Genomic DNA, 27,288 nt, shown 5'->3' with positions numbered 1-27,288 from the left:
ATCAGATCAGATGCAAAAGAATAAAGATATCTTCCAGTACCTGCTGAATTCTTCCAAAAGTCCTGCAGAATTATCTTGTTGTGTATTTGGCTCTATAGGCATAGCCAGACGATGCTCTGGTGCTTCCTACTAAAGTTGTCCATTTGAGGTGGGAGCAAGAGAGAGGTTTTACAAAAATATACAGCCATGTTAGCAAAATAGTACAGCTGCCTCACTAAATTAAGCTCTCACAATAACATAGAGTTGGACCACGGCAATTACAGTGTTGTCAAATTCCATTAATTCTACAATGTAGATGCACCCATAGTTCCGGCTTGATGGAACTTTGCATTATGTTTCCCAGTATATTTTCTCAGAAAGCATTTTCTTTTTTGTATTGTCGAAGGCTTTCATGGCCAGAATCACTGGGTTGTTGTAGGTTTTTTCGGGCTATATGGCCATGGTCTAGAGGCATTCTCTCCTGACGTTTCGCCTGCATCATTGGCAAGCATCCTCAGAGGTAGTGAGGTCTGTTGGAACTAGGAAAAAGGGTTTATATATCTGTGGAATGACCAGGGTGAGACAAAGGATTCTTGTCTGCTGGAGCTAGGTGTGAATGTTTCAACTGACCACCCTGATTAGCATACAATGGTCTGACTGTGCCTGTGGAAAACTTTTGTTGAGAAGTAATTAGATGTCCCTGCCTGCTTCCTCTCTGTTGTTGTGCTGTTGCAATTTTAGAGTTTTTTAATACTGGTAGCCAGATTTTGTTCATTTTCATGGTTTCCTCCTTTCTGTTGAAATTGTCCACATGCTTGTGTATTTCAATGGCTTTTCTGTGTAGTCTGACATGGTGGTTGTGAGAGTGGTCCAGCATTTCTGTGTTCTCAAATAAAATGCTGTGTCCAGGTTGGTTCATCAGGTGCTCTGCTATGGCTGATTTCTCTGGTTGAAGTAGTCTGCAGTGCCTTTCATGTTCCTTGATTCGTGTTTGGGCAATGCTGCGTTTGGTGGTCCCTATGTAGACTTGTCCACAGCTGCATGGTACACCATAGACTCCTGCAGAAGTGAGAGGATCCCTCTTGTCCTTTGCTGAACGTAGCATTTGTTGGAATTTCTTGGTGGGTCTGTAGATAGTTTGTATGTTGTGCTTCCTCATCAGCTTCCCTATGCTGTCAGTGGTTCCCTTGATGTATGGCAAGAACACTTTTCCTCTGGGTGGATCTTCATCTTTATTCTCGTGGCTTGTTCTTGGTCTTGCAGCTCTTCTGATGTCTGAGGTGGAGTATCCATTGGCCTGCAGAGCCCAGTTTTTGTTTTCGTTCAGGCTGTATGATAGTTTAGGTAGATTCCATATGTGATCCTTGTATTTTAGACACTGGGAATTTTCTTGGAAAACATATTCTAAAGGTTTCTCTACCAAATGAAGCAGGGTAACTCTGTGTCAAAACAAAGAGTTTTCACACAGATAACATCTCCTGCATAATATTAAATTTTCTGATCACATCTGACCTTTCCAGAATTTTATACAGAGAACTGAGCAAATGTCAACAGTCATGAACTCATATGTTTTAATCCGAGTTACACAATCTTTATCTCCATTGACTTTCTGAAAATCCAAAACAGACTACCTTAACTTCTAGAAAAGCAGGCTGTATACTTCAGTCTCTCTTGGACTAGAAACTGTGAGGTTTTTTCCTGTAGTTACTCAGAAATGCATTCTTTATCTCTTCTGGGGCATTTTCAGCTAAACATCACTGCATGTTTTTCAATGTATTGGATAACTCTATTTTCGCCTGTTAGGTTTATACTACATCTGTTAACGTAGACCAAATTCCCTTTGGATAGCTGAACTGACTTCATTCTTGAAATCTGAAACCCACAAACAAATAACTGTGAATATTTCAGTCTCCAAGGACTCACTGATAACACTACATGTGAAATATGAAGTTTAATAATAATAATAATAATAATAATAATAATAATAATAAGCTAACACTATATGAGGATTTAAAGATTGTACTGCAAAGACTCTGGCACAAGCCAGTATAAGTGGTCCCAGTGGTGATCGGCACACTGGGTGCAGTGCCTAAAGACCTTGGCCTGCACTTAAACACAATCGGCACTGACAAAATTACCATCTGCCAGCTCCAAAAGGCCACCTTACTGGGATCTGCACACATTATTCGCCAATACATCACACAGTCCTAGACACTTGGCAAGTGTCCGACGTGTGATTCAATACAACAGCCAGCAGAGTGATCTTGTCTGCTGCAGACTCATCTTTTTGTGTCTCTAATAATAATAATAATAATAATAATAATAATAATAATAACAACAACAACAATAACAATAATAACAACAACAACAACAACAACAACTTTATTTGTATTTCTCCCTATCTCCCTGAGGGAACTCAACATAACAACGGCAAACACTCAGTGCCTTTGTATCACACTAAGTTTCTCCGCTAAGTGACAAAAGTATCTTATTTTTTCCATCAGTTGATTTCTGTTAATAACAGAACATGTTGTTTTGCCTTACAGACAAAGTAGCTGGATTTAGAATGTAGGCACATGACAGACAGATCAAGAGATCTGATTTAAATAAATGTCTTGTTATTGGATTAAGGTTTTTTCACACAATCTAGTAGGATTTGTTTGAAGAAGAATACAGTGCAGCATAATTATTTCAATTGATACACCCTGAATACTTACTTCTCATTATGTTTCATTATTGGATCAAAATTAATTTGTATTATGTAATAATCTAGTAGGCTTTGTTGGTCAAAGAATACAAGACAGCAGACCTTACTCAGTTGAAACACCTTAACCATTTTGAAAATCAATTGCTATTGTTGAACAACATAAAATTTTGAAAAATCTGTTTTTGGACTACCAGAATTCCTTGAAGACACAGCTTGCTCCCACTGTATTGTCAACTCTGAACTTTCAGCTCTCAATTGTTATTTTTGCTGCCAGGCAGGACTGAAGACCGACAGGTCGCAGGTTCAAATTTGGGGAGAGGCGGATGAGCTCCCTCTATTAGCTCCAGCTCCTCATGCGGGGACATGAGAGAAGCCTCCCACAAGGATGATAAAATATCAAAAATCATCCAGGCGTCCCCTGGGCAACGTCCTTGCAGACGGCCAATTCTCTCACAACAGGAGCGGTTGCTCCTGACACGACAAAAAAAAAATCTTTACATAAAGCCAGTGAATACATACATTGTATTCCTTGCTGACCTCTGATTGCTGGACCTTTGTCTTCCTGTTGTTAAATCTAAATGTAAACAGATATTATTTAAAACTTCTAAAGTGCTGAGCAGACATGTCCAAAGTCCACCCCGGGGGCCAATTGTGGCCCCTGTTCAAATTTCCACTGGCCCTCTCTCTCCAGGCCTCCCTCCCTTCCTCCTTTGCTTCTTTCCTCCTTCCCTCCCTTCTATGACTTCCTTCCTCTCTTTGATCTTTCCTTCCTTCCTTATTGGGGACCAGGGCCCTGGAAAAGGCAGGCTCTTCAGGAGGAGAGAAAGAGAGATGGGGGTCATTTGTGTCCTTTCACCCCGATTAAGCATTGCTTTCTCCTCGAGTGGCTCCGGCCTTGGGTATCCCATCTCAGTGGACCCTTGTTCTCTTCCTCTGCAACTTTTTCTTTATTTATTTGCAAAGGAAGGCTCCCCAATTGCTCTGCTTGCCCTTGGTGCTCTCTAATGTTTCCTCATGGCTGGGAAGGGCAGGCCCTGGAAGTCGAGTGGCTGCCTGGCTTCCCTCCCTTCCTTCTTTCTCTGCCCTGCCTTTGTCCTGCGTCGCTGCCCTATGTTTTCCAAAGAAACTTTTTTTAAAAAACTATAGTCCTTTGCTGGGACTCCTCCTTTAAAAGGAAAAGGGGAGAGACAGGTGGCAACTATAAGCGACCCTGCCACAATCAAAGCCCTCCCAACAGATGGCCATGCTGCCTCTTCTGAAAAGCCTCCAGAGAAGGAGATTCCACCAGACTCTAAGGCAACATATTCCACGGTCTGAAATCACTTTGAATGCACACAACAACAATCTTAATTAACTTGACTCTCTCATCAGCGATAAGCAGGCCCGCACTTCCCATTGAAAGACTGGTACTTTTACGTGGGTTTAAATTGTTCTGCATTTTACATATTGTATTATTCTTTCATGTATTTTTGCACTACAAATAAGATATATACAGTGTGCATAGGAATGTGTTCATGTGTAGTCTTCCCCACACCCCAAAACAGCCTGAGGGACTGTGAACGGGTCCTTGGCTTAAAAAGTTTGGCCACCCCTGGCTTAGGGGTTTGCCAAGAAAACCCTATGCTAGAATCACCATAAATTGGAATAGACCAGAAGACACATAACAAAATACACAGTGCCACTACATTCATTGTCTTAAGGAACATTTCCCTTTGACCTCCTGGCCTCTTGGGGCAAGGCAGCCGGGAATTTCTGGGCTTTAGGCAGTTTTGGAGATGCAGTCTTGCACAAGATTGGACCATTGAAGCTCTGCAGCAGAAGTTATACTAAAATGTGTGTTTGTGCGTATGTGTGTGTATATATATATGTATATATGTGCATGTGATTTTAATGTTTATATTGATATGTTTTTAATTCCATGTTTTAATGTTAAATGATGTCATGTTTTATGATTTAATTGATAATTGTTATGTTATTATTGTTGTGTTTCTGTATGTGAGGCATTAAATTTTGCCATAATCAAATTGAAAGTGCTTTGATTCCCCTGCTGGGGTGAGAAAAACAGTGTGCAAGTGAAATAAATAAATAAATAAATACACATAAACAATACATACATACATATATATGCATATATACACACACATACACATGGGAGAGAAATGTTCTCGCAATTCATTCTTTATAGAAAAGCAGGCAAAACCTTTTTTTGTATCTCAAAAGTCTTTTGAGAAGTAAATGTTTTTAAAGTAAAATAGTAATAAGAGGCTGCTATATACGTTTTAGTATGTAACTCTGCATTTCAGAAACCCCGTTTGTATCCGTGCTAACTTTGAATGGTTTTTAAATGTTTTTGCTAATTTAATTCTATTCTGATGTTGATCAGTTTTGTATTTTAATTTTGATTCTGCCTTGAATCTGTTTTGGGGGAAAGGCAGAATATAAATAAAATTAACAACCAAAATAATCATTCTCAAACTTCTCTAGTGATGACAAAACTGTCCCCAAATTTCAATATAAATACTTTGTTCACAGCCACTATATTTCTTCATGCAACACTGTATAGGAGAAGTTATTTCTATGAAGAAACAATCGGCTTTTAAAAAACAGAACCCAAAAGCTGGAAAATGCTTTATTGTGTGATCATAACCAGATGCTACCAATGCATAATAAGATTAAGGTGTACTCCTGTCTCTTCGGATGAAATAGGTACGGAGGCATATTAGTCTCCCTGTCAACTGTGCATGAACACTCTGGCAAGAGAATGTATTTTAAGATGAAAGAGAGAAAGGAAAGGAAGATATATCTCCAGAAAAGAGAAAGGATTTGCTATTCTTTAAAAAAATCCAGCATATCCCACTGCAAATTGAGACTTTTTTTAGCACTAGGTCCAGACAAAACTAATTAAGGCTGCAACCCCATATCTGGTTTCTTAAGAGTATGGGTCATTAATCTCAGTGTCACTTACTTTTGAGTAGACAAGTGATAGTGGATATTTTTTGGCAACGGTGTAGTAATGGTGTGGCCGTGGACCATATTTTCATGCTTGGGGACCACTGGTGGTCCATGAACCACAGATTGGGAACCACTGGTCTAAATATTCCCATACATGGATGCAAAACTTGTATAACATTGGAACAGTTCTTTCTTCACATTAATACTGTAGCACTGGAATAATGATCAGAACCCCAACCAATTTTGCCATCCAAACTCATGCGGACCTTGCTGCTAGACATTCAGATAAACCTCATTAAAATCTATTATCGTACATCCAAGCATTAGGGTTTTGTGGTATTTTGCATTGCGATTTATGGCAGCTTTTTTTTTTTATAAAGCTCCTCTGCAACTTGTGTTTGATAATTAAGAGGGACTATCAGATCAGTGTAGTAGTTTGAACATTAGAAGACAACTCTTGGAACCAGGGCTTGAATCAACCATAACCTCAGTTGGGTGACCTTGGACAAAACACACTCTCTGAGTCTCAAAGGCAATGGCAATCCTCTTTTGAACAAAACTTGCCAACAAAACCCTCTGATAGGATCACTGTATGGTTGCCATAAGTCAGAAATGACTTGAAAGCACACAACACATTTTTCCTTACCTACCAAAAGATGTGTCTGATCTCTTCTTAGAGTACTCTACAGTTATCATATACATATATATCTCAATGGGGAAAAAACTTGCCTACCTTAATTCAAACAGTTCTCATTGACAGGATTTGTGTTGCAGTAAAAAAAAAAGCAAAGGATCAGTAGGATTTGTATACCTTCTACTAGGAGAGATCTTTATATATCTCAGCACAATCATTTAAAACTTCAATGCTGCTTAGGTAAATATATATAACTAGTTTAAAGAGCCCCCAGTGGTGCACTGGGTTAAACTTTGTGCCAGTAGGACTGAAGACCGACAGGTCGGAGGTTCGAATCTTGGGAGAGTGCAGATGAGTTCTCTCTGTCAGCTCCAGCTCCTGATGTGGGGACATGAGAAAAGCCTCCCACAAGGATGGTAAAACATCAAAACATCTGGGTGTCCCCTAGACAACATCCTTGCAGATGGCCAATTCTCTTACACCAGAAGCAACTTGCAGTTTTTCAAGTCGCTCCTGACATGGAAAAATAACAATTAAAAATAATCTAATGATGCAAATTTGAGGGAACTGATATAGATCTAAGCACTGTGGTCATTTCTATCACTGTAACGTAAATGTGCAAATCCGTAGTTGCTACTTAAAAAAAAAGCAATATTGAAATTCTGGGAAGATAATTGCTTGAAAGCCTGGGAAAGGCAGAGTGGGGGTGAAAGAAGATCAGCAGTCTCCAAGAGGTGATGAATTTTATTTCCTCATAAACACTCGAGAGAAGGAGTGATGTATTTGCAAGCAATGAGCCGCTCTTTTCATTAACTTCTTGTCAGACACTATTTTCAGAGATTCTCATTTGTCCTCTGAGAGTTTAGCTTCTCATGCAGCCTCGGCTTGCAGCAAATCTTTCCAACCTGTAGCCCACCTGCTGGGCTTGAACCGAATTGGTAAGAAAGAGAGACATCTAAAGGCATGTCGAGGAAATGAGTGCAATGATCACAAACACAGTGTCTCTTGTCTGTTCCAGCATCCCCTTTTAAGTGATAATCAGAGCAGGCATCATTGTTTTACAAGAACTGAAGCAGCTACAAACAAAATCAGCACCATGTACATTGTAAAAAGAAGACAAGGGCAGTCAGATGTAACTTCTAAACATCTGTAGAGTACGGCATAAATTGAATTTGATCTCCTCAGAGGCATCAGTGACACCGTGTCTCCCTTCTAGCTGTGATCCCTTTTTCTTTCAGTGCACAGTGTTTGCCATGTGCAAAGAATTTTATGATCCCTTACCTATTTCATCCTCATAAAGTCTCAATGAGATGAAACAGAAGAGTCCCCATTTGACAGTCAGGGAAATAAGAGCTGAGTTATAGCAGCTTGTTCAAAGCTATTGAGGGGAACCCCCCATTCATTAAAGCCTCCAAATCTATTGTGAGAAAAAGCAATTACTATGCAAAATAATGCCCATAAGAAAAAAGTTTGGATTATTGATGTCACCATACCGAGTGACAGTCGCATTGAGGGAAAACAACAGGAAAAACTCAGCCGTTATTAGGACCTCAAAATCGAACTGCAAAGGCTCTGGCGTAAATCAGCACAGGTGGTTCCAGTGGTAATCAGCACACTGCATGCCATGCCAAAAGACCTCAGCTGGCATTTGGAAACAATAAACATTGACAAAATCACGATCTGTCAATTGCAAAAGGCCACCTTATCTGGATCTGCATGCATCATTCGAAAATATATCATACAGTCCTAGACGCTTGGGAAGTGTTCAACTTGTGATTTTGTGATACAAAATCCAGCATAGAGATCTCATTTGCTGTGACATACTGTGGTTTTGTGTCAGTAAAATAATAATAATAATAATAATAATAATAATAATAATAATAATTTTATACCCTGCCTCCAGCTCCCCAAAGGGACTTGGGGCAGTTTACATGGGGCCAAGTCCAAATAACAGAGTTAAAACATAGTGCATTAGAGTGCATAACAATTTAAAACAACAGTAATATACCAGATTTATGTTGACTTATAGCAACCCCATGAATTGCATAGGGTTTACATGGGCTGGGAATACTAAGAAGTGAGTTTGCCAGTTCCTTCATCTGAAATACAAGCAGCAGCACCTGCTATTCCTTGGTGACCTCCATCCAAGAACAAACCAGAGCTAATCCTGCTTAGTTTGTGAGATCAGATGAGATCTAATACCTTTAAGATACACTTTGAAAAAGAATCTCAGGGCTAAAAGGGGGACACTACAGAAATCAAGATTTCAAAGTATATAACAGTTTCGTCTGTAACAAAATCCTGAACACCTAGACCATATCTTATCTTATCTTCAGTTTATGATTTATTTAGCTCCAGCACTTTGCCTGGTGCATGTGAGGAAAGCTGCATGATAAAGTCACTGGTCCTTGTGGTATGAAGTCATATTCAGTGACCTAATAAAATGTCAGTATCTCACAGCAAAAGGTCACTTTGGGACATATTAAGTGTTCCTTTGCAAATTGTTAGCTACAATGCTGTGTCCAATTCTGGGCACCACTATTCAAAAGGGATGCTAACAAACTGTGTCCAGAAGAGGGCAACTAAAATGACCAAAGGTCTGGAGACCATGCCCTATGAGGAGCCTCTTAAAGAGCTGGGCATGTTTAGCCTGCAGAAGAGAAGATTGGAAGGAGACATCATAGCCATATTTAAATATTTTAAAGGATGTCATAAGGAAGATGGAGCAGGCTTGTTTTCTGCTGCTCTGGAAACTAGGACTCAGAGCAATGAGTTAAAATTACAAGAAATGAGATTCCACCTGAACATTAGGAAGAACTTCCTGACCATGTGCTTTTTCTGCATGACAGGGCTTGGACTGGGTGACCCATGTAGTCTCTTCCAACTCTATGATTCTATGAGTTTCCGCACCGGCAAATCTTTTTTGAGGTTAGTCATAAAGAGATAACCACAAAGGCCTGTATTTTCTATTGATATATTTAGCTTCTGGCTTGACATCCCCAACAGACCTGACATGTTTTCATTGTCAGTGGAATGGATCTCCTTTTTCCTATGCAGCTGATGCCCGAAAAAATAGATTACGGCAGAGACTTACAATTATGATAATATTGTTAAAATCATGACAAAGTAGGAATCATGAATGCAGACTAATCCCTGATTTAAAGCAGTGGTTCCCAACCACTTTTTTTTTTAAAAAAACCAGGTACCACTCTCCAACATTAGCACAAAAATGGTTATGAATCTGTTTTTGGTCAACTTTAGATTTGGTTTGGTTATTTGTGGGTTCTGATTCAGAAAATTCGATTGGATAGACCACATTAGCTCTAGTTTCTCATACAGAATATATGCCATCCAGTAATCACCATCTGCTTGTCCACAGAAAACCATATTTAATAAGCCTCTGCACTATAAGAGGGTTTTGCAAGACCAGTCGCTCTCAGTGTAGTAACAGCGAGGTCACAGACCATGTTTTGGTTCTTGTGGACCAATGGTCATCCACGGACCACAGGTTGGAAACCACTGATTTAAAGGGACATTCACAATTTGCCACTAAATTTCACCAATACAGTTTTTAAAGTGCCATGATTCCAGAAACAGTCATAATAGCTTAAATGATAAGATCCATCAAGTCCTCCTTAAACCAGGACTTCTCATAGATATGCAGATGATGTCAGTGGTGAGGATGGGCTGTTTTCTGGCTTCAGCTGCTTACCCAACTATAGAGCTAGACGTCACCACTAACATTTGTGTGCCCCATTATTTTCAGACCCTTAAAATGTGCTTTACTCAGATTCTGTAGCTTGTGAGAAAACTACAATATGGAGTTCATTCTTACAAACGTAGTGTTATGACCATTTAAACCTGTTCTTTTTTTATTTGCTTTAGTTTTTAGTTTTGGGGCTCAAATCAAGTTAGTGGTTTTAAACTTTAAAATCATAGCACTTCAGAAACAATTCCAAGGCAAAATTATCATAGCTTTTCCGATGCTATTATCCTCCTTAAAGGTTTGTTGTATATTTAGCAAAGCAGCATGAACTGTAATGGATAATTTAGTTTCAAATGATCTAGCAGAAAGGAAAAAATGTAAAAACAAAACCCAAAGAAAATGCATTTGTTTAAGCACTCATGTGTTACCTAATTTTATTTTAATTGACTTTTGGAAGTATACTGTCTATTGCATCGCTTTGTTCGGAAAGGCATGCTGTAGCAGCAACATTATGGAAGTTATTGTCTGCAAACCAGCAGTCATAGTTCATGCAATCCCGTTCTCAAAAGAAAAAGGGGAGGATGAAACTATATGAGTAGGAGATTGAAAAAACAATTCAATTTATTTGTTGCTCTTTAAAGACAGCTATAGTGGCCTGGATTTTGTGTTGTTTTATTCATTAACTCATTTAAAATATAATGCTGGAGGAGACTGTTGGAGCATGTAAAAATCAGTTGGTGAGTGTGTTAACTGAAAAATGCAAAGCATGAAGCTGAATGGTTGGGCCACACCCAGAAGCTAGCCGAGGCTGGGAGTTTTGAGAACAGTTACATGTTTAAGTTTTCTGTGCAGGAGCTTGCCAACGACAGTCAGTATTTTTTGCTTCTTGGCTACTGGAAGAATATCTCTCACATGGAAACCCAATGACCATTTGAATCTCTCTTAAAGGACATTGTGTGAGTTAATGCAACTGTTCACATGACTGTATATATGTTGCTCTGCATAACAAAGAGTAAACACCTTATTCTTTACTGATCATCTACAGAGTATATCTTTTCTCTAGCAAGACAGTGTGTGGATTGGTAACGGCATGAACTACGCATGATTTTCATTCTGTCACAGAGACTTCTGTGGATTCCATTGATTCCCAAAAAGACAAATAAATGGATCCAATATCAGATCAGGCAGGAACTTTTTGTAGAAGCCAATATGTCTAAACTGAGACTGTTGAAAAGGTGTGACTCATTAGGAAAACATGATGATGATTGCTTAAGTAGAAAACAGTTGGAAAAAAGGAATATTGAATCATGGCTGGATAGACTCAGTTAAGGAATCCATGACCTTGAGTTTGCAAATCCTGAGAAAACTGTGATAACAGGGTGACTTTGACATCTCTCATCTATAAGGTTGTCATAAATAAATCAAACTCAACCTTGACATCAGTATTTGACTGTTCTCAAATACATTTATGATCATTAACACTTCAAAACATATGACAAGAGTAGTTTTTATCTCTAAAATCTAGACAGAAAGAAATAGAGGAGTGGGGAGGAAAACTAAGGCAGAAAAAAACAGGAGAAGACCATAAAAGTATTTAACTCATATATAAGTTTAGCTATGGTAAAGTTTTTCAGATCTGCCAGGTTAAGTTAATAAGATAGTTGGAAAGATCTGAGAAGAGAGCTGAGAGAAATAATGGAGAAAGATAGTTTCATGCATTTTCAGTTCCTTTTTTGACTGAAAATTTAAAAAAAACACATTAAAAGTTACAGAAATTAAGGACAAGACAGAAATACAGAAAGGTAAAGGAAAGAAGAAAACAAAAAAAGGAAAAACAAAAAATGACTTCTGATTTTTCTTGCAACTGTTATGTATAACATATAGTCTATATTACATATGAAGCTGTCACGTAAACATTACAGTATTTTCTCTAATTGCAATGATCAAAACTCCAAACCAACAATTCATTTCTTCCCCTCCTCTACAAAAAGTCTCCAAAGTTTCAAATTTAAGAACTGTCACTAACAGTTTTCTCTAATCACATCAATTCACCTGTCTATTTCTATGAAATGTATCAATAAGTTTAATGATAATTCCTCCAGTTTGGGTAGTATTAAGTTTTAGTCATAAAATTGCCTTCATCAACTACTATAATAATTTTCCATCTTTCCCTTCTGTCTCAACTGTAAACACATCATCCCAAAGAAGAAAAGTTTCAATTCTAATTGAATGTTAATCCTTAAAACCCTAAAACTCTCTTCACCTTACCCACATACATTACATTAGCATATCCCATTGTCATTGGGTAAACAAAACTCCAAATATACTATCTAAAATGCAAACATTCTCAGCCATTGCAGAAATGCTCTCCAACAATGACAGATTTAGTGCAAAAATTAATGTAAAAGGTTTGACAAAAGAGCTTTTAATGAGTTGGAGATTTTTCAGACAACTTTGGTGCCTGCTTACCTCTCCATAAACTCATTGTCTCTAAGATGTAGACTGAAATTGTTTGAGTTAGATCATTGGTATGATTCCTATAAACAAATCATTGTAAGTTGGAAATTGTTGCACCCCGAGCCTGGAAACACCTATGACCACAGCACCACTCAAGAGTCCAGAGTATAAGCGGTTTATTGTAAAAACACATACAATATATGAAAAATCAGGAATAAAGAAAGAAGATATATAATCCAAAAAAGGGTTAGCAATAGGTGATAACCAAACAGTAATCCAAATGTCCCGTGCAGATTCCAAGGTAACACAGTCCAGGAATAGTCAAAATAATCATAAGCATAGCATAAGTTCACAAGCAAAAGGTATACTTACCAGGATACTTAAATCCAAAACTGAGGCATGACTTGAAACAAAAACCAGAGAACTCACGCCTAGGTTCTCAATCAAATGCTACATTGCCTGAACTAACCCTTAGATAAACAACTTGCTCATTAATAAGCACCCATGAAGTCATATCCTTTCCCACAAATTTTCTCCCCAACTTTCCCCCGTAATTGCTCGGACTGGCATTGCCTATTTTCTGCTCTAATCTGTAAATGAAGACTTTTGTTTATCTCTGTAGCTCCAGGTGTTTTTCCCTGGGAGCATTCAACCAACTCCTTATCTAATGTTGAAGTTTCTGGCTCCTCTGACTGATCTTTAAGCCTTGCACTTTCTGAGTCAGATTTCTCCCAGAGAGAACCAGCATTTTCCTAACTGGAATCTTCATCACTTTTGTGCCCCCAGAAACCCACAGGAAATTCCACAATCCCCTCTAAATCATCAGTGAACCCATCAGTCTCAGGCTGTACTACAACAGAAATGACTTAAAGACACACAACAACAACACCATAATCAATAGCAACAAACAAACAAACAAACCTCTAGGAAATATATGGGATAGCCTTATGGTGACATGAAGCCACACACTGCCACCATCAGTCAAAGTCATCAGTCAATACTGGAAGTCATAACACCTCCTCCTCCTCCTAATTGCTAAAAACACATAATAATTATATAGACTACACATATTAAACATTTTTCTAAAAAACACATATATTACAATACACAGAACAATGACATAGAAGAAAATATAGTGGACACAAGACACAAGTTTAAAATTCATGACTAATACTGGCTAGGTGGGCCTGCCGGAAGAGATAGGTCTACAGATGTGTTTTAAATATGAATATGTGAGTTCTCAAGGAAAATATTTTCTGCTTAATCAAGTATAAAAATAATAGTGACATTTATATGTGCTGAAATTCTGTCAACCAGACATATTGGTCACATATTGTAGTTTGGATCCATTTTATATGTTTTCAAGTTAAATAATATTGACATGTCAATAAAGACAATAGAATGCTTGCCTTTAATATTGCCATTGCTATTTGCCTTTACTGGCTTTGCAGCTGTTTATGCTCAAACAAGAAAAGTAGTCCACAACTCTTGAGCTTATTTGAAGTTGCATTATAGTAGACATTCCTCCACTGTTATAGCCTTTATCTTATTTTTATTCTATAATTATTTTTGAACTATATAAAAGGTTAGGGAATTGAATCTAAAATGTATCTTATTATAAAACTACACTACTAGGTAATTGTCTTTTTCCAGGATAAACAAACAGGAACGGTATTCTTATCAATGAAAGAAAACTATTCTGATGATTCAAAATTCTGCATATGTAAACCAGCAGTTGTTTTGTGGATCAAAGCTCCAAAGCAAAAAATAACTAAATACAGAATATATGTTTTTAAAAAACTTGCAATATGTATTTCTTTGGGGGAAAGCAACCCTTACTCTTGTTTTCTCAATGTAGTCTGTGTGATCCATAAGCTACATGAAGCCTTTAGGTGACCTATGAAAGCCATGCCCGCTCCAGGACACACACCAAATGTTCAATTATTTTGGGGAGGTGAAAGCCTCTTCCTCCCAAAAGCTAAGACAAAGTGCTCTCTAACTTTGTTTTACCCTGAAAACCTTTAATTGTGGATTTGGAAGTGACCTTTTGTTTCCTTTGGAAATCACAGATGTGTCCTGTGAGGACTAGACTATATAATGGAATCAAAAGTATATCTCTGAGTGAATAAAGCAGATGTTAACAATCCAATGCCTCTTATGGTGATAGACCACAACTCTACTCATCCCAGGCTGGCTATGTGGGTAGTGATAGTCTTTAACAATTAGCTGTTTTCCAAGTTCGCAAAATATCATGGTCTCGTCAAATCTTCCTCTTTAATATTCCTGCTGCAACACCTGTAATATTATTTTAAACCAATCTATTTTAGTACCAAATGTCTGTATACAGCCAAATGCAACAATGGGATTTAATGCAGCTCAGCATGATCAGGCTGGCACAAGATTGGCAGGTAGTTTGAAGGTTTAGGACTGCCTGCTGAATTGGCAATGTTTTGCTGTAATGCTGGCATGGCTTCTGCCCACATTAGTTCAGATCCCAAGCAATGCTGTCAAAGGGAAAATAAATTTGGCACCGTTTACAGGGCAACAACCCTTGCCCCTGCACACTTTACAATAAATACATGGTAGACTACATGTGAGCATAAAAGATTTGAGGATCAACATTAAAGTAAGTTTTACCCAGTGGATTCTCTGATATGAATCAACCCAAGACACTAGCATGCACTTGTTAAATAATATCAAGATTTTTAACTGTGTTGTCAAAGGCTTTCATGGCTGGAATCACTGGGTTGCTGTGAGTTTTCCAGGCTGCATGGCCATGTTCCAGAAACATTCTTTCCCAACGTTTTGCCCACATCTATGGCAGGCATCCTCAGAGGTCTGTTGGAAACTAGGCAATTGAGGTTTCTATATCTGTGAAATGTCCCACCCTGGACATTCCGCAGATATATAAACCCCACAGTGGTCCATGCACTGGTCACATCTTGTATAGACTACTGTAACACGCTCTACATGGGACTGCCTTTGAAGACTGGAAGCTTCAACTAGTCCAACGTGTGGCAGCCAGATTGCTAACGGGAGCAGGGTAGAGGGAGCACACAACCCCCTGTGCCCCAGCTCCACTGGCTGGCAGTTTGCTAACGAGCACAAATCAAAGTGCTGGCTTTGGCCTATAAAGCCCTGCATGGCCCTGGCCCAACTTACCTGTCCGAACATATCTCCCTCTATAAACCATTATGGAGTTAAGATCTTCTGAGGAGGCCCTGCTCTCGGTCCAAGCACCTTCGCAGGCGTGACTGGTGGGGACAGGAGACAGAACCTTCTTGGTGGTGGCTCCACAGCTGTGGAACTCCCTTCCTGGTGGGATTCATTCGGCCCCTTCCCTCCTGTCATTTCACAAGCAAGTGAAAATTTGTTTTTGGGAGCAAACATTTGGCCCAGCATAATTATCTGTGCAGGACAGTTGGAAATGTCCCTGGATTGATGAATATGATTATTTGACTATTTAGCTTTGGGTCAATGCACAATCATCATCTAATATTTACATATGTTGCTTTAGTGTTGTTTTAAATTGTTGTTTAATTGCTTTTGATTGTTGTTGTTGTTTGAGCATGAAGTATTGCCAATTATGTAAGCCACCCTGACTCCCCTTTGGAAGGGCAGCATATAAATATTGTAAATAAATAAATAAATAAATAAAATAACTACAGATTTGCAAACATTTTGGCAAGGAATCAGATTTATTTCAGTCATTTGTAGGTGTATATATCCTACCTATCAAACTATTTGTTTCTATTCCAAAAATATATTGGCTTCCATCCAACAAATCCACAGTCTGAAGGGTACTCTGTTGGACTGAAGCATCCAGAGGTTTTGCAAACTCATCAGCTTCACTTTTGGATGTCACAAAGGGAACAATGTCACCCTGTTGCTCATCTCGCTCTACTTCTGACACTTCCTCAGGCATTGGTGGCAGGTCAGGATTAATTAGCTCACTGATATATTGATGCTGTAGCTCCGTAGGCTATCCCTGCTTCCAATTGCTGTGCTACAGAGCATAAAGTGCCAGCTATTGAAATTAAATGAGATGCCACTTTTATCTTCTTTCCTGCCTCAACCATTTTGACATGGGGAAAGGGAAGGAATAGAAGAAAAGTGCTGAATCACAAATAAAAACATTTTGTACTTCCTTTGCCATTGATTACGATGAAAAGCAACATTACTAGTCTCTAGTTATCTGAACATAACACTAGGTAGCAAATTTTGAGGAAAAATTATGTTCCTGGTTTGAAAGTATTTCCTGTTCAATTGTGCTGTTCTTACTTTGAAAGTCATTGCTATACTCCAGAAACTTTGTTTTTGTGGTTGCCACAAACTATGTTGAGTTGGTTGTGACTCTATGATATATTCATTGACAAACTATACCAAAACGTTGTGGTTTAATAAACATTTTCCATGTTTTATGATAGAACCAATTAAAAATGATATTTATAACCCAGGAATAAAAATTGTGTTACGTAGTGTCATCGAATGACATAATTAAGAAAGCTGTTGGCTGCTGATCACTGCTTGCTCCCATAGCCAAGGTTTAAGTTTCTTTCAGAAGGACAAGAGTTAGGGGGCATATCTAAATTCATTAGGGAGGGAGTTCCACAGCCGAGGAGCCACCATGGAGAAGGCCCTGTCACTCATCTCCACGAAACGGAACTGTGATGGCGGTGGGACCGAGATCAGGGCCTCCTCTCCAAATAATTATATGGAGCTAATTATTTATAGGTTTGATGAAAATGTTTCTTTCTAAGAATGCCTTGGTTCTCAAATATCGCTTGATGAACAATAGCCACTAGATATTAGCCATTGCTGGAGGATCTGGAAATGCCTAGGAAGAACACTTCTAGAAACTTCAGGGTTCTTCAATATGATTTTATGTTAAACCTCAGGGTGAAATTGACTATAAAGTTGTGCTGGAGAAATTGGATAATTTTAGGATTGTCACAGGTAAACAAATACAGTATTTTTTACTTGCGTTTCTTTCCACTTTTTCAGGGGCCCTGTTCCTCAAACTCCAAGGAATAGGGAGGGCAGGATAGATATTTGCTCATTATTCGTAGTTATATTCTATATTCCCATCTTCATGTCCAAGAGAAGTAACAAGTGATGCAAAGCAAAGTAAAAGGTATAATAGCTAAACTATTAGAAGTCAAATTTTTAAAAAGATCAGCAGTAAACCAAGGTTAAACATAAAAGCGGTTAAGACATTAACAATATAAAAAGTAGTAAGAATCATAGAATCATAGAGTTGGAAGAGACCTTGTGGGCCATCCAACCCCGTGCAAAGAAGCAGAACAATCTCATTCATAGCATCCCAACAGATGTTCACATATTTATACATGGCCCTCATCATGTCTCCTCTCAGCCTTCTCTTCTGCAGGCTAAACATGTCCAGCTCTTTAAGCCACTCTTCATAGGGCTTGTTCTCCAGACCTTTAATAATTTTAGTTGCCCTTCTCTGGACACATCCCAGCTTGTCAACATCTCTCTTCAATTATGGTGTCCAGAATTTGACACAGTAATCCAGACATGGTATGGCCAAGGCAGAACAGAGGGGTAGAATGACTTCCCTGAATCTAGACACGATACTTCTATTTATGCAGGCCAACATCTCATTGGTTTTTTTGCTGCCGCACCACATTGTTGGCTCATGTTTAACTTGTTGTCTATGAGGACTTCAAGGTCTTTTTCACAAGTACAACGATTGAGCCAGGTGTCCCCCATTCTCTATCTTTGAATTCATTTTTGTGCCTAAGTGGAGTATCTTGCTTTTGTCACTGTTGAGCTTCATTTTGCTGGTTTTTGGCGAATCATTAATCTGTTAAGATGGTTTTTGAATTCTGCTCCTGTCTTCTTGGTTATTAGCTATTCCTCCCAATTTGGTGTAGTCTGCAAACTTGATGATCATGCCTTCTAACCCTTCATCTAAGTCATTAATAAAGATGTTGAACAGAAGATATGAGCCAAAGGCCTGTCTAAACAGAGAAAGTTTCATGCAGTGACATAAAGCTATCAAGAAGTAGGGGATTTTAGTACCTGTTTGGTGCAGCCATTAAAAAAAGTTATTTTTATTCCCAGAAAATGCAAGTGTTTAGCAACATGACTCATATGTATTGCCCGCTAGTGATTTGATGGACATTGCAATCCAACAATAGTTGGCTAGTTGCTTTACCCATCCCTGTTGAAGAATAATTGCCTGTGTTGTCACTACTTCAGCATTTCTGGTGATCTCAGGTTGGGAGAATGCTGAACTAGAGTATTGCTTAAGAAAAATGAAATATAGAGATTCTTCTCCTTTTCTAGCTTCCTGCATAAGCAGGATGGGAGTGGTTGCCCAACCTCTACATTACAGCATCAAAAAATTTAGTACTCCCTTCCTTTTAGTTCTTTGAAACCTTTCGTTATCTATTTATATCAATATGCACAACGTACTGATATAGATGTATAGCCAAATGTGACTAAAATTCCCAGCCATTATTGGAAGCAGTTGATATTTAGACATGATGGGAGCTGGAGTCCGCAAATTTCCAATCTGCATAGATCATTGGTCTGACCAACAGCAGTTTGATTGCTGAAGTCTTTAGAAATTTAATCCTTTATCAGTGATATGATTAAGAAGAGTATCTCCAATTAGTACTAGTAAGTCATTTAGTTGGTTGCTGGCTTCAATATTTCATGTTCAAATACAAAAAGCAAGCACATTAGTGGTGATTTCTCCAAACTCTTCTACATTGCACATTCATTTCCTGGTACAGCCTATAAATAGGATGTTTTGAGTTGTGTGGTCAGCTTGTGTTATTTATCCATTGTGTTGCAATGGCAAAGATAGGAGAACACTAACGAAGGAAGATTTATGTTCTACAGAAATATTAGCCAAAAAAACTCGAGAGAAAAAGCAACAATATTTCACATTGATTAAGGTAATTAATTTTACATCAGCCATTTGGCTTAGTCAATGACAAAAGCATATTTCATAACTGAAAACAGAGCCCAGGAGGAATTTAATTCCACTGATCTAAGAATAAAATATAGACAATATAACTCATTAGCACTTTAAAGATTAATTAATAATAATTGGATGTGAGTGCAACCATGTTCATTCATTTGACATCAACTAATCTGTTACAGTAACTTCCTGGTAAACTTTTGAAAAAATAAAATAATTTTCCTGAATTATACTTAAGATATAAACAACAACCCATTTGTACCTTAAATCGATTAAGCCTATGATATTTCCCCCTTGATTTTAGATTTTTCAGCATGTTCTTCACATTTTTCAGGGATACGAAAGAATATTTTAATCGTAAACAAGAAGAAATGGTGATGGACAATCAAAGAATCAAACAGAAGAACATACACAGGCAAGAGACACAAAACACTTGAAGCCTATCACGATCCAGTTAATGAAGGCTGGAGTTTTGTATACCTGGGGATACCCAATCTTTCTCAAGTTCCAATGGAAAGGCAAGAGATACAGAATAGACTCACTGGAACAAGGTTATCAACTACTGGAGGAGCTTGGAATAGTAAGAAGACAAGAAAAAGATCGGAAGGAAGAGGAGGAGAAGGGTCCGGAGGGAGGAGAACTGGAGGAATTAATCGGTGCCGTTGGAGGAATCGAGATGTAAGAAGAAATTAAACACTGCAATCAAGTTTTTTTTTAATCTAAAATGAGCACTCGGGGGGAGGGAGACTCTGGGCCACGGGATGACTTCACCCCCCCCCCTCCCCAATTGGGAAGGCCGGGGGCCATGATTGGGACGAGAAGTCCCGAAGATTGGAAGGGGAGGAAGGGGGGAATGAGGGAAGTGGGGGGATTGGGGGGGAGGGGGGAATGGGGAGTAAGGGTAGGGGAGGGAAAGGGACAAGGGTTCACGTTGTTTCAAGCCACAAAAAAGCTTTTAAAGGGAAAGGGAAATGATGTCCCATAAATTAAGAATTTCAACGCTTAACACGAGAGGGTTGGGGACGGTAATTAAGAGAAGGCGGATCGAATCTCTACTGAAGAAGGACGCGGTGGACGCCATCTTCCTACAGGAAACACATCAAAATAAGCGGGGCTCAAATGAGCTAAAGTCGAGCTGGATAAGGAACTATGAAACATCTTTTGGGTCATCCAAGTCAAGAGGAGTAGCAATAATAATAGCAAAGAAATGTAATTTTGTCATAAACAAGGTATTGAAAGATGAAGAGGGAAGATATATAATAATATATGGGGAAATAGGGGAGGAAAAATATGTATTAGTAAATGTATACGCACCAAATGTAAAACAGCAAGAATTTTATGAAAAAGTGTTAGAACTAATAGAGAATTACCATCAACAAAATGTAATATTTGGAGGAGATTTTAATTGCTGTATGGATTTAAAGAAGGATAAAACTACGATAGCATCAAAAGCTAGAAACATTGAAACAACGGAATTAAGCAGAGTAATGAATAAATGGCAATTAAAGGACGTGTGGAGATTGGTAAAAGGGAATGAAAGTAGATATACATATTATTCATCGGTACATAAGGTGTATACAAGAATTGATTATATTTTCGTCTCCAAAAATATGACAAGTAAAGTGCTAAATGCTGATATAGGTATGATTAAGATTTCGGATCATGCTTTGGTTTCAATTGAGATTGCGTTGAAATGTGATTATGACAAAATGAAAAGGTGGAGGTTAAATACAAGAATACTAAATCATAAAGAGATAGTAGATAAAGTGCAAGCAGAATGGCAAGAAATATGGGGCTTTAACGAAAAGGGGGTGACAAAAGGAGTTCTATGGGACACTATGAAAGCAGTGACCAGAGGGTTATGTATAAAAGAGACAATTAACTTAAAAAGAAGGCAAGAAGAAAGGAAAAGGAATTTAGAAAGAGAAATAGAAGAGATTGAAAAAGCATATATAATAAAGAGAGATATACGAATTTATGCTAGGTTAAGAGCAAAAAAAGAGGAATTGGATAAAATGGAAATAGACGAAGTACAAGAAAATTTAATTTATTTAAGGAGGGAATATTTTGAGTTTAGTGATAGGAATTCAAAGATACTAGCCAAATCAACACAGAAAAAGAAAATGGAAGGAATGATAAATACGATAAAAGATAAAACAGGTAAACTATGTAGAGCTATGAAAGAAAAATTGAAAGTATTTGAGGAATTTTATAAAGACCTATATCAAACCAAAGCAAGCCCCATAGAGGAAATTAGGAAATATGTGGAAGAAAATTGGGAGAGTAAGCTGGAGGAGAAAGATAAAGAGTCACTGGAACAACCTATTAAGAAAAAAGAAATAGAGGAAGTCATTAATAAATTAAAAGTAGGAAAAGCTCCAGGCTTGGATGGTCTAGGGACAGAATATTATAAAAGCTTTAGAGAAGTTTTAACCCCAAAATTATTGGAATTGTATAATGGAATAATGAAGGGAGATAAAATACCTGAATCATGGAGGAGATCATTAATAATATTAATACCCAAACCTGATAAAGACTTAACAGACCCAGGGTCATATAGGCCCATATCATTAATTAATCAGGATGCGAAGATACTGTCCGCGATATTAGCCAACAGAATGAATAAATGTATGTATAAGTACATAAAAGAAGATCAGTGTGGGTTTGTAAAAGGAAGACAAATGTCAAATTTGATAGGGAGAGTACTAAATAAAATTCATTGGGCTAAAAAGGGGAAGGGAAAAGCAGGGATATTATCATTAGATATTTTTAAAGCGTTCGATTGTGTGGAATGGGAGACATTAAGGGAAATAATGAATAAATTTGGAATGGGAAATAGAATAAAAGGAGTACTAAAACAATTTTACTCAAGGAACTCAGCAGTGGTAACTATAAATGATGGAGTGACAAATGAAATAAAAGTGACTAGAGGAACCAGACAAGGGTGCCCTTTGTCTCCGATACTATTTGCTATGGTGATAGAATTGTTTGCTAATAACATAAGGAACGATAAAAATTTAGAAGGGTTAGGAAAAAAGGAGAAACAGAAGGTGAGCTTATTCGCTGACGATACATTGTTATTTATAGAAAACATAGTGGAGAAAATGGACAGAATAAAAGAACATCTGGAGATATTTGGGAAAGCAACGGGTTTACAAATTAATTGGAACAAGTCAGAAATGATGCTATTTAATTATACAAGAGAAGAAGAAAAAGATTTTATAGAACAGAGAAAAATGGGAATAAGAATTAAGAATAAATTAAAATACTTGGGAGTAATAGTAACTAAGGATTTAAAAGAGATAGAGGAAGTAAATGTAGTAACTTTAAGAAAAGAAGTTCAGAAAAAGTTAATAGAGTACGAAGGTATACACTTATCCTGGTTTGGAAGAATAGCATTAGTAAAAATGAAAATACTTCCAAAAATAAATTTTATATTTAGGATGCTACCACTTCAAATTACAGAAGAAGAACTAACTAGATGGCAACAAATGATTAATAAGTACTGTAATGGAAGTAAAAGGAACAGACTAAATAAACAGTTATGGTATAGATCGCAAAAGGAGGGTGGACTAGCGCTACCTAATATAAAAAAATATTATGAAGCAAGTAGATTAAGTTTGGTTATAGAAGGAATGGTCAAAAAAGAGGGAATAGATTGGCTTAGTAATGATTCAGGAAAAGTGGAAGATGAAATTTGGAATATATTTTTTAAACAGTTTACTAGAAAAGAAATGAGGGAAATTAGAAACCCAATGCTGAGTAACATACTGAAAGTATGGAATAAATATAAGGGGAGGTTAATAAAGGAAGGATCAATTTTAACCCCAATAGTGATGGAAAAGAAATTCCCAAAAAATTTAAAAAAAGCAATGGATAAAAAGGCAAGGGAAATAAATTTAGATAGGATAGGGGATTGGATGAAGGTGGAAATGAAGAGGGAAATGATGTTGGAAGAGTTTAAAGAAATAAAATTGTCATGGTTTCATTGTATACAATTAGAACAATGGTTAATGAACTGGAAAAAAAATAACAGAAATGGAAGCCAACTCAATCAATTCGAACAAATAATACAGAAGGGAAGGGCTGTAGAAGAACATGAAAACTTGAGAGGTATAATTAGCAAAATCTATAAGATACTAATTGAAATGAAGGATGAAAAAACAAAAAAGTGCACCCTTAAAAAGATTTGGGAAGAGGATTTAGGGATAAAAATAAGTGAAATAGAGTGGCGACAACTATGGGGACAAAGACATTTAAAAAATTTATCGATACGAGTTAAAGAAAATTATTACAAGTTAATATGGAAGTGGTACTTAACACCGGTAAGAATAGCATATATGAATAAAAATAACTCAGTAAATTGTTGGAGAGGGTGTCAAGAACCAGGAACATATATACACATGTGGTGGCAATGTAAATATGTAAATAATTTTTGGGAGAAAGTATTTAGAGAAATAGAAATTATAATGAATATGAAAATAGATAAAAGACCTAGTATAGCCTTACTATCATTATATAACAATAAGCAATTGAAAAAGGAGGATAAAGAAGGGATAACAAACTTATTAACTATAGCAAGACTGCTTATAGCAAGGAATTGGAAAAAAGAAATGAATATACAAATAGAGGAGTGGTATAAAGAAGCATGGAAAATAGCAACAAATGATAAATTGACATGTATATTAAAGGTTAAAAAAGGTATATGGAAACAAAGCGATTTTGATGCTTTATGGGGAAGATTTGTGGTAAATGGATTAAAAAATAAGGAAGGAAAATTACCGTCACAAGAAGAAATGAAATTTTGGACAGATGAAATGTAAGAATGGTGGCTTGAGACGGGTGGAGGGGAGCACTGTGGCGGGGAAAAAAAAGGAAAAAAAAAAGAGAAAAGGAGGGGAATTGTCAAAGCAAAACAATAAAACAACATGTTAAAGAGGTTGATGTACAAAATGCAATAGTATGTAATAAATGTGATAAATCAATAAAAAAAAGCAGCTTCAAAAAAAAAGAGTAAAAAAAAAAAAGAGACACAAAACACAGTAGGGTAACCCATTATTGCAAACGGTTGGCTATGATGGCCAGGTATGATGGGAGTTCAAGGGCACTTCTATACTGGCACTATAATGCAGCGTTTCTCAATCTGAAGGTCAGGACCCCGGGGGGGTCACAAGGGGGTGGCAGAAGGGTCACCATAGTGGGGTTCAGAATGCTCTTTGATTGCAGGTGAACTATAAATCCCAGCAACTACAAATCCAGAATGTCATAGTCTATTTTCCCCAATCTCCACCAGTGTTCACATTTGGGTATATTGAGTATCCGTACCAAGTCAGGTCCAGATCTATCATTGTTGACGTCCACAGTGCTCTCTGGATGTAGGTAAACTACAACTCCAAAACTCAAGGTCAATGCCCACCAAACCCTTTTGTATTTTCTGTTGGTCATGGGAGTTCTGTGGGCCAAGATTGATTCAATTCCATCATTAGTAGAGTTCAGAATGCCAAACCATACATCCCAGCAACTACAACTCCCAAATGACAAAATCAATCCCCTGTAACCCGACCTGTATTCAAATTTGGGTCAAATTTGATCCAGTGAATGAAAACACATCCTGCATATCAGATATTTACATTACAATTCATAACACTAGCAAAATTATAGTGATGAAGTAGCAACTAAAATAATTTTATGGTTGAGGGTCACCACAACATGAGGAACTGTATTAAGAGGTTGTGGCATTAGGAAAGTTGAGAACCACTGCTATAATACAACTTGGAACCAGTTTAGGAGGAACTGGTTTTGATGCATAGGTGATTGGATTGCCATGCCTCAAACTGGGTTGAGGTCAGGAAGGTAATTACATCAAATATAGAAATTGCAGGGTTTTTTTTTTTTTTTTTCATTTCCAGGAAAAATGTGCACTAGTGAACCAGAGGCATACAGGATGGGTCAATTAGACCCCTGTTGCCGAGTCATGACATGGAGTATTTTTCAGCAGCATTTGGGATATTTTTTTTACTCTGCATCAGCAGAGCCAAGTGTCTACAATGCATTTGCAGTTTGTGGAGCTAGTTTCACCCTGAATCTGAGCTAGATTCACTGGCATCTGCTGCAGCACATTTTTTGGCTAAACTTGGGACTTCTTTGAGCCTTTCAAAACAGATTTCATATCCTTAGATGTGTGCTGCAGCATGCGTCACCAGTGTGCATTTTGTGTGGAAGCTGACTTCAAACTGCATTATATGGTCAGTGTAGAAGGGCCTTAAGAGCACGTGAAGGTACCATGACTGCATAATTTCACTGCAACACTAAATAGCAACCTGGAGAGTCTGTGGTTTTCCAGTTAATGTTGTGGTGCTCCAGTATTCCCCAATGGCCATGGACAAACTAGCCAGTGTTGAGAGATGATGGGAAGATAGTTCACTAACACCTACAGAGTTGCACTGCCCACAAGCAAGATGTCTCCAGAGCACCAAATAAGTCAAGAGGACCAACACAAAGAACTTGATATTCTTCTCAGACCATGAATACTTCTTTTCTAATGGATCCAGCTTCAACCAGATGACAACCTTTCTAACATGCCATGCACACTAATGATTCATTTAAAGAAGAGAACATTCTCATTGCTATAGCCCTGATGGCACGGATGTGAAAAATGCCTACCACATGTGTCAAAAGCAAAAACATACCAGTAATTGAACTTGTGAGCTAAAATATTTAGCAGGCTCTGCATATTCTTGTCACTTTCGTAATGAATAAATAAAACAGCCATTTTCCAACCTGCATTTATGGCAGTTTTAAAAAAATGTTTTAAAAAAATGGAAGATAGGTTTTACAGACCACTGCGACACCCACAAATGATGGACCTGGACCAAACTTGGCACACAAATTCCCCATGATCAACAGAACATACTGGAGTCATTTGGGGGGAAATTGACTTGATTTATGAAAGTTATAGTTCACCTGTATCCAGAGAAACTGTGACCCTCACCAACAATGGACTGGACCAAACTTGGCACATAGAAGTCCCATGACCACCTGGGGTTTATGAGAATTGACCTTGATTTAGAGAGTTGTAGTTCATCTTTATTCATAAAGCACCAAACGCAGCCGACATCGGATCTGGACCAAACTTGGCACACAGACCCAACATGGCCAAGTGCATATACAAGCGGGGTTTGTAGGTGAGGGACCTTTGATCTGGGAGTTGTAGTTCATCCTTACCCAAAAGGGCACTGAACCCAGCAGATGTCAGATTTGTACGAAACTTGGCACACAGACCCAACATAGCCAACTGTGCATACAAGCAGGGTTTGGGGGTATTTTCCCTTGGCATAAGAGAGTTGTAGTTCACCCTTATGCAGAGAGCACGGAACACAGCTGACAAAAACCCAGCTGACGAATGCCCTTTTCAAATCACCCAGGCATTGCTGGGTCCCCAAGCTAGTTAATAATAATAATAATTTTATTAATATCCTGCCCCTCTTGCCGAAGGGATTCGGGGCGACTTACAACAATGTGTCAATAAAAATAATAATCATAAGAATATAATAATATAAATTAAATTGGCGGGGACGAGAGATAGGGCCTTCTCGGTGGTGGCTCCTCGGCTGTGGAATGCCCTTCCTGTAGACGTTAGGCTGGCACCATCTCTCATGACATTCCGCAGAAAGTTGAAGACCTGGATGTTTGTGCAGGCGTTTGAGTAATTCAGTGCAATTTTGGTAATTTGAACACAGGAACGGAACAATGGACGACAAATTTGGATCACGCTTGGATGATGAGGCCATCGGGGATGGGATTTGTGATAACTGTGTATTGATGATTGTTTATTAGTTATTAATGGACATGTGTAATTTAACTGCTATTGTATATTAATTATTGCTGTTTTTATTGTC

This window comes from Anolis sagrei, chromosome 5 (assembly GCF_037176765.1).
Source record: "Anolis sagrei isolate rAnoSag1 chromosome 5, rAnoSag1.mat, whole genome shotgun sequence".
NCBI lineage: Eukaryota > Metazoa > Chordata > Lepidosauria > Squamata > Dactyloidae > Anolis > Anolis sagrei.
This window is presented reverse-complemented; position numbering follows the sequence as displayed.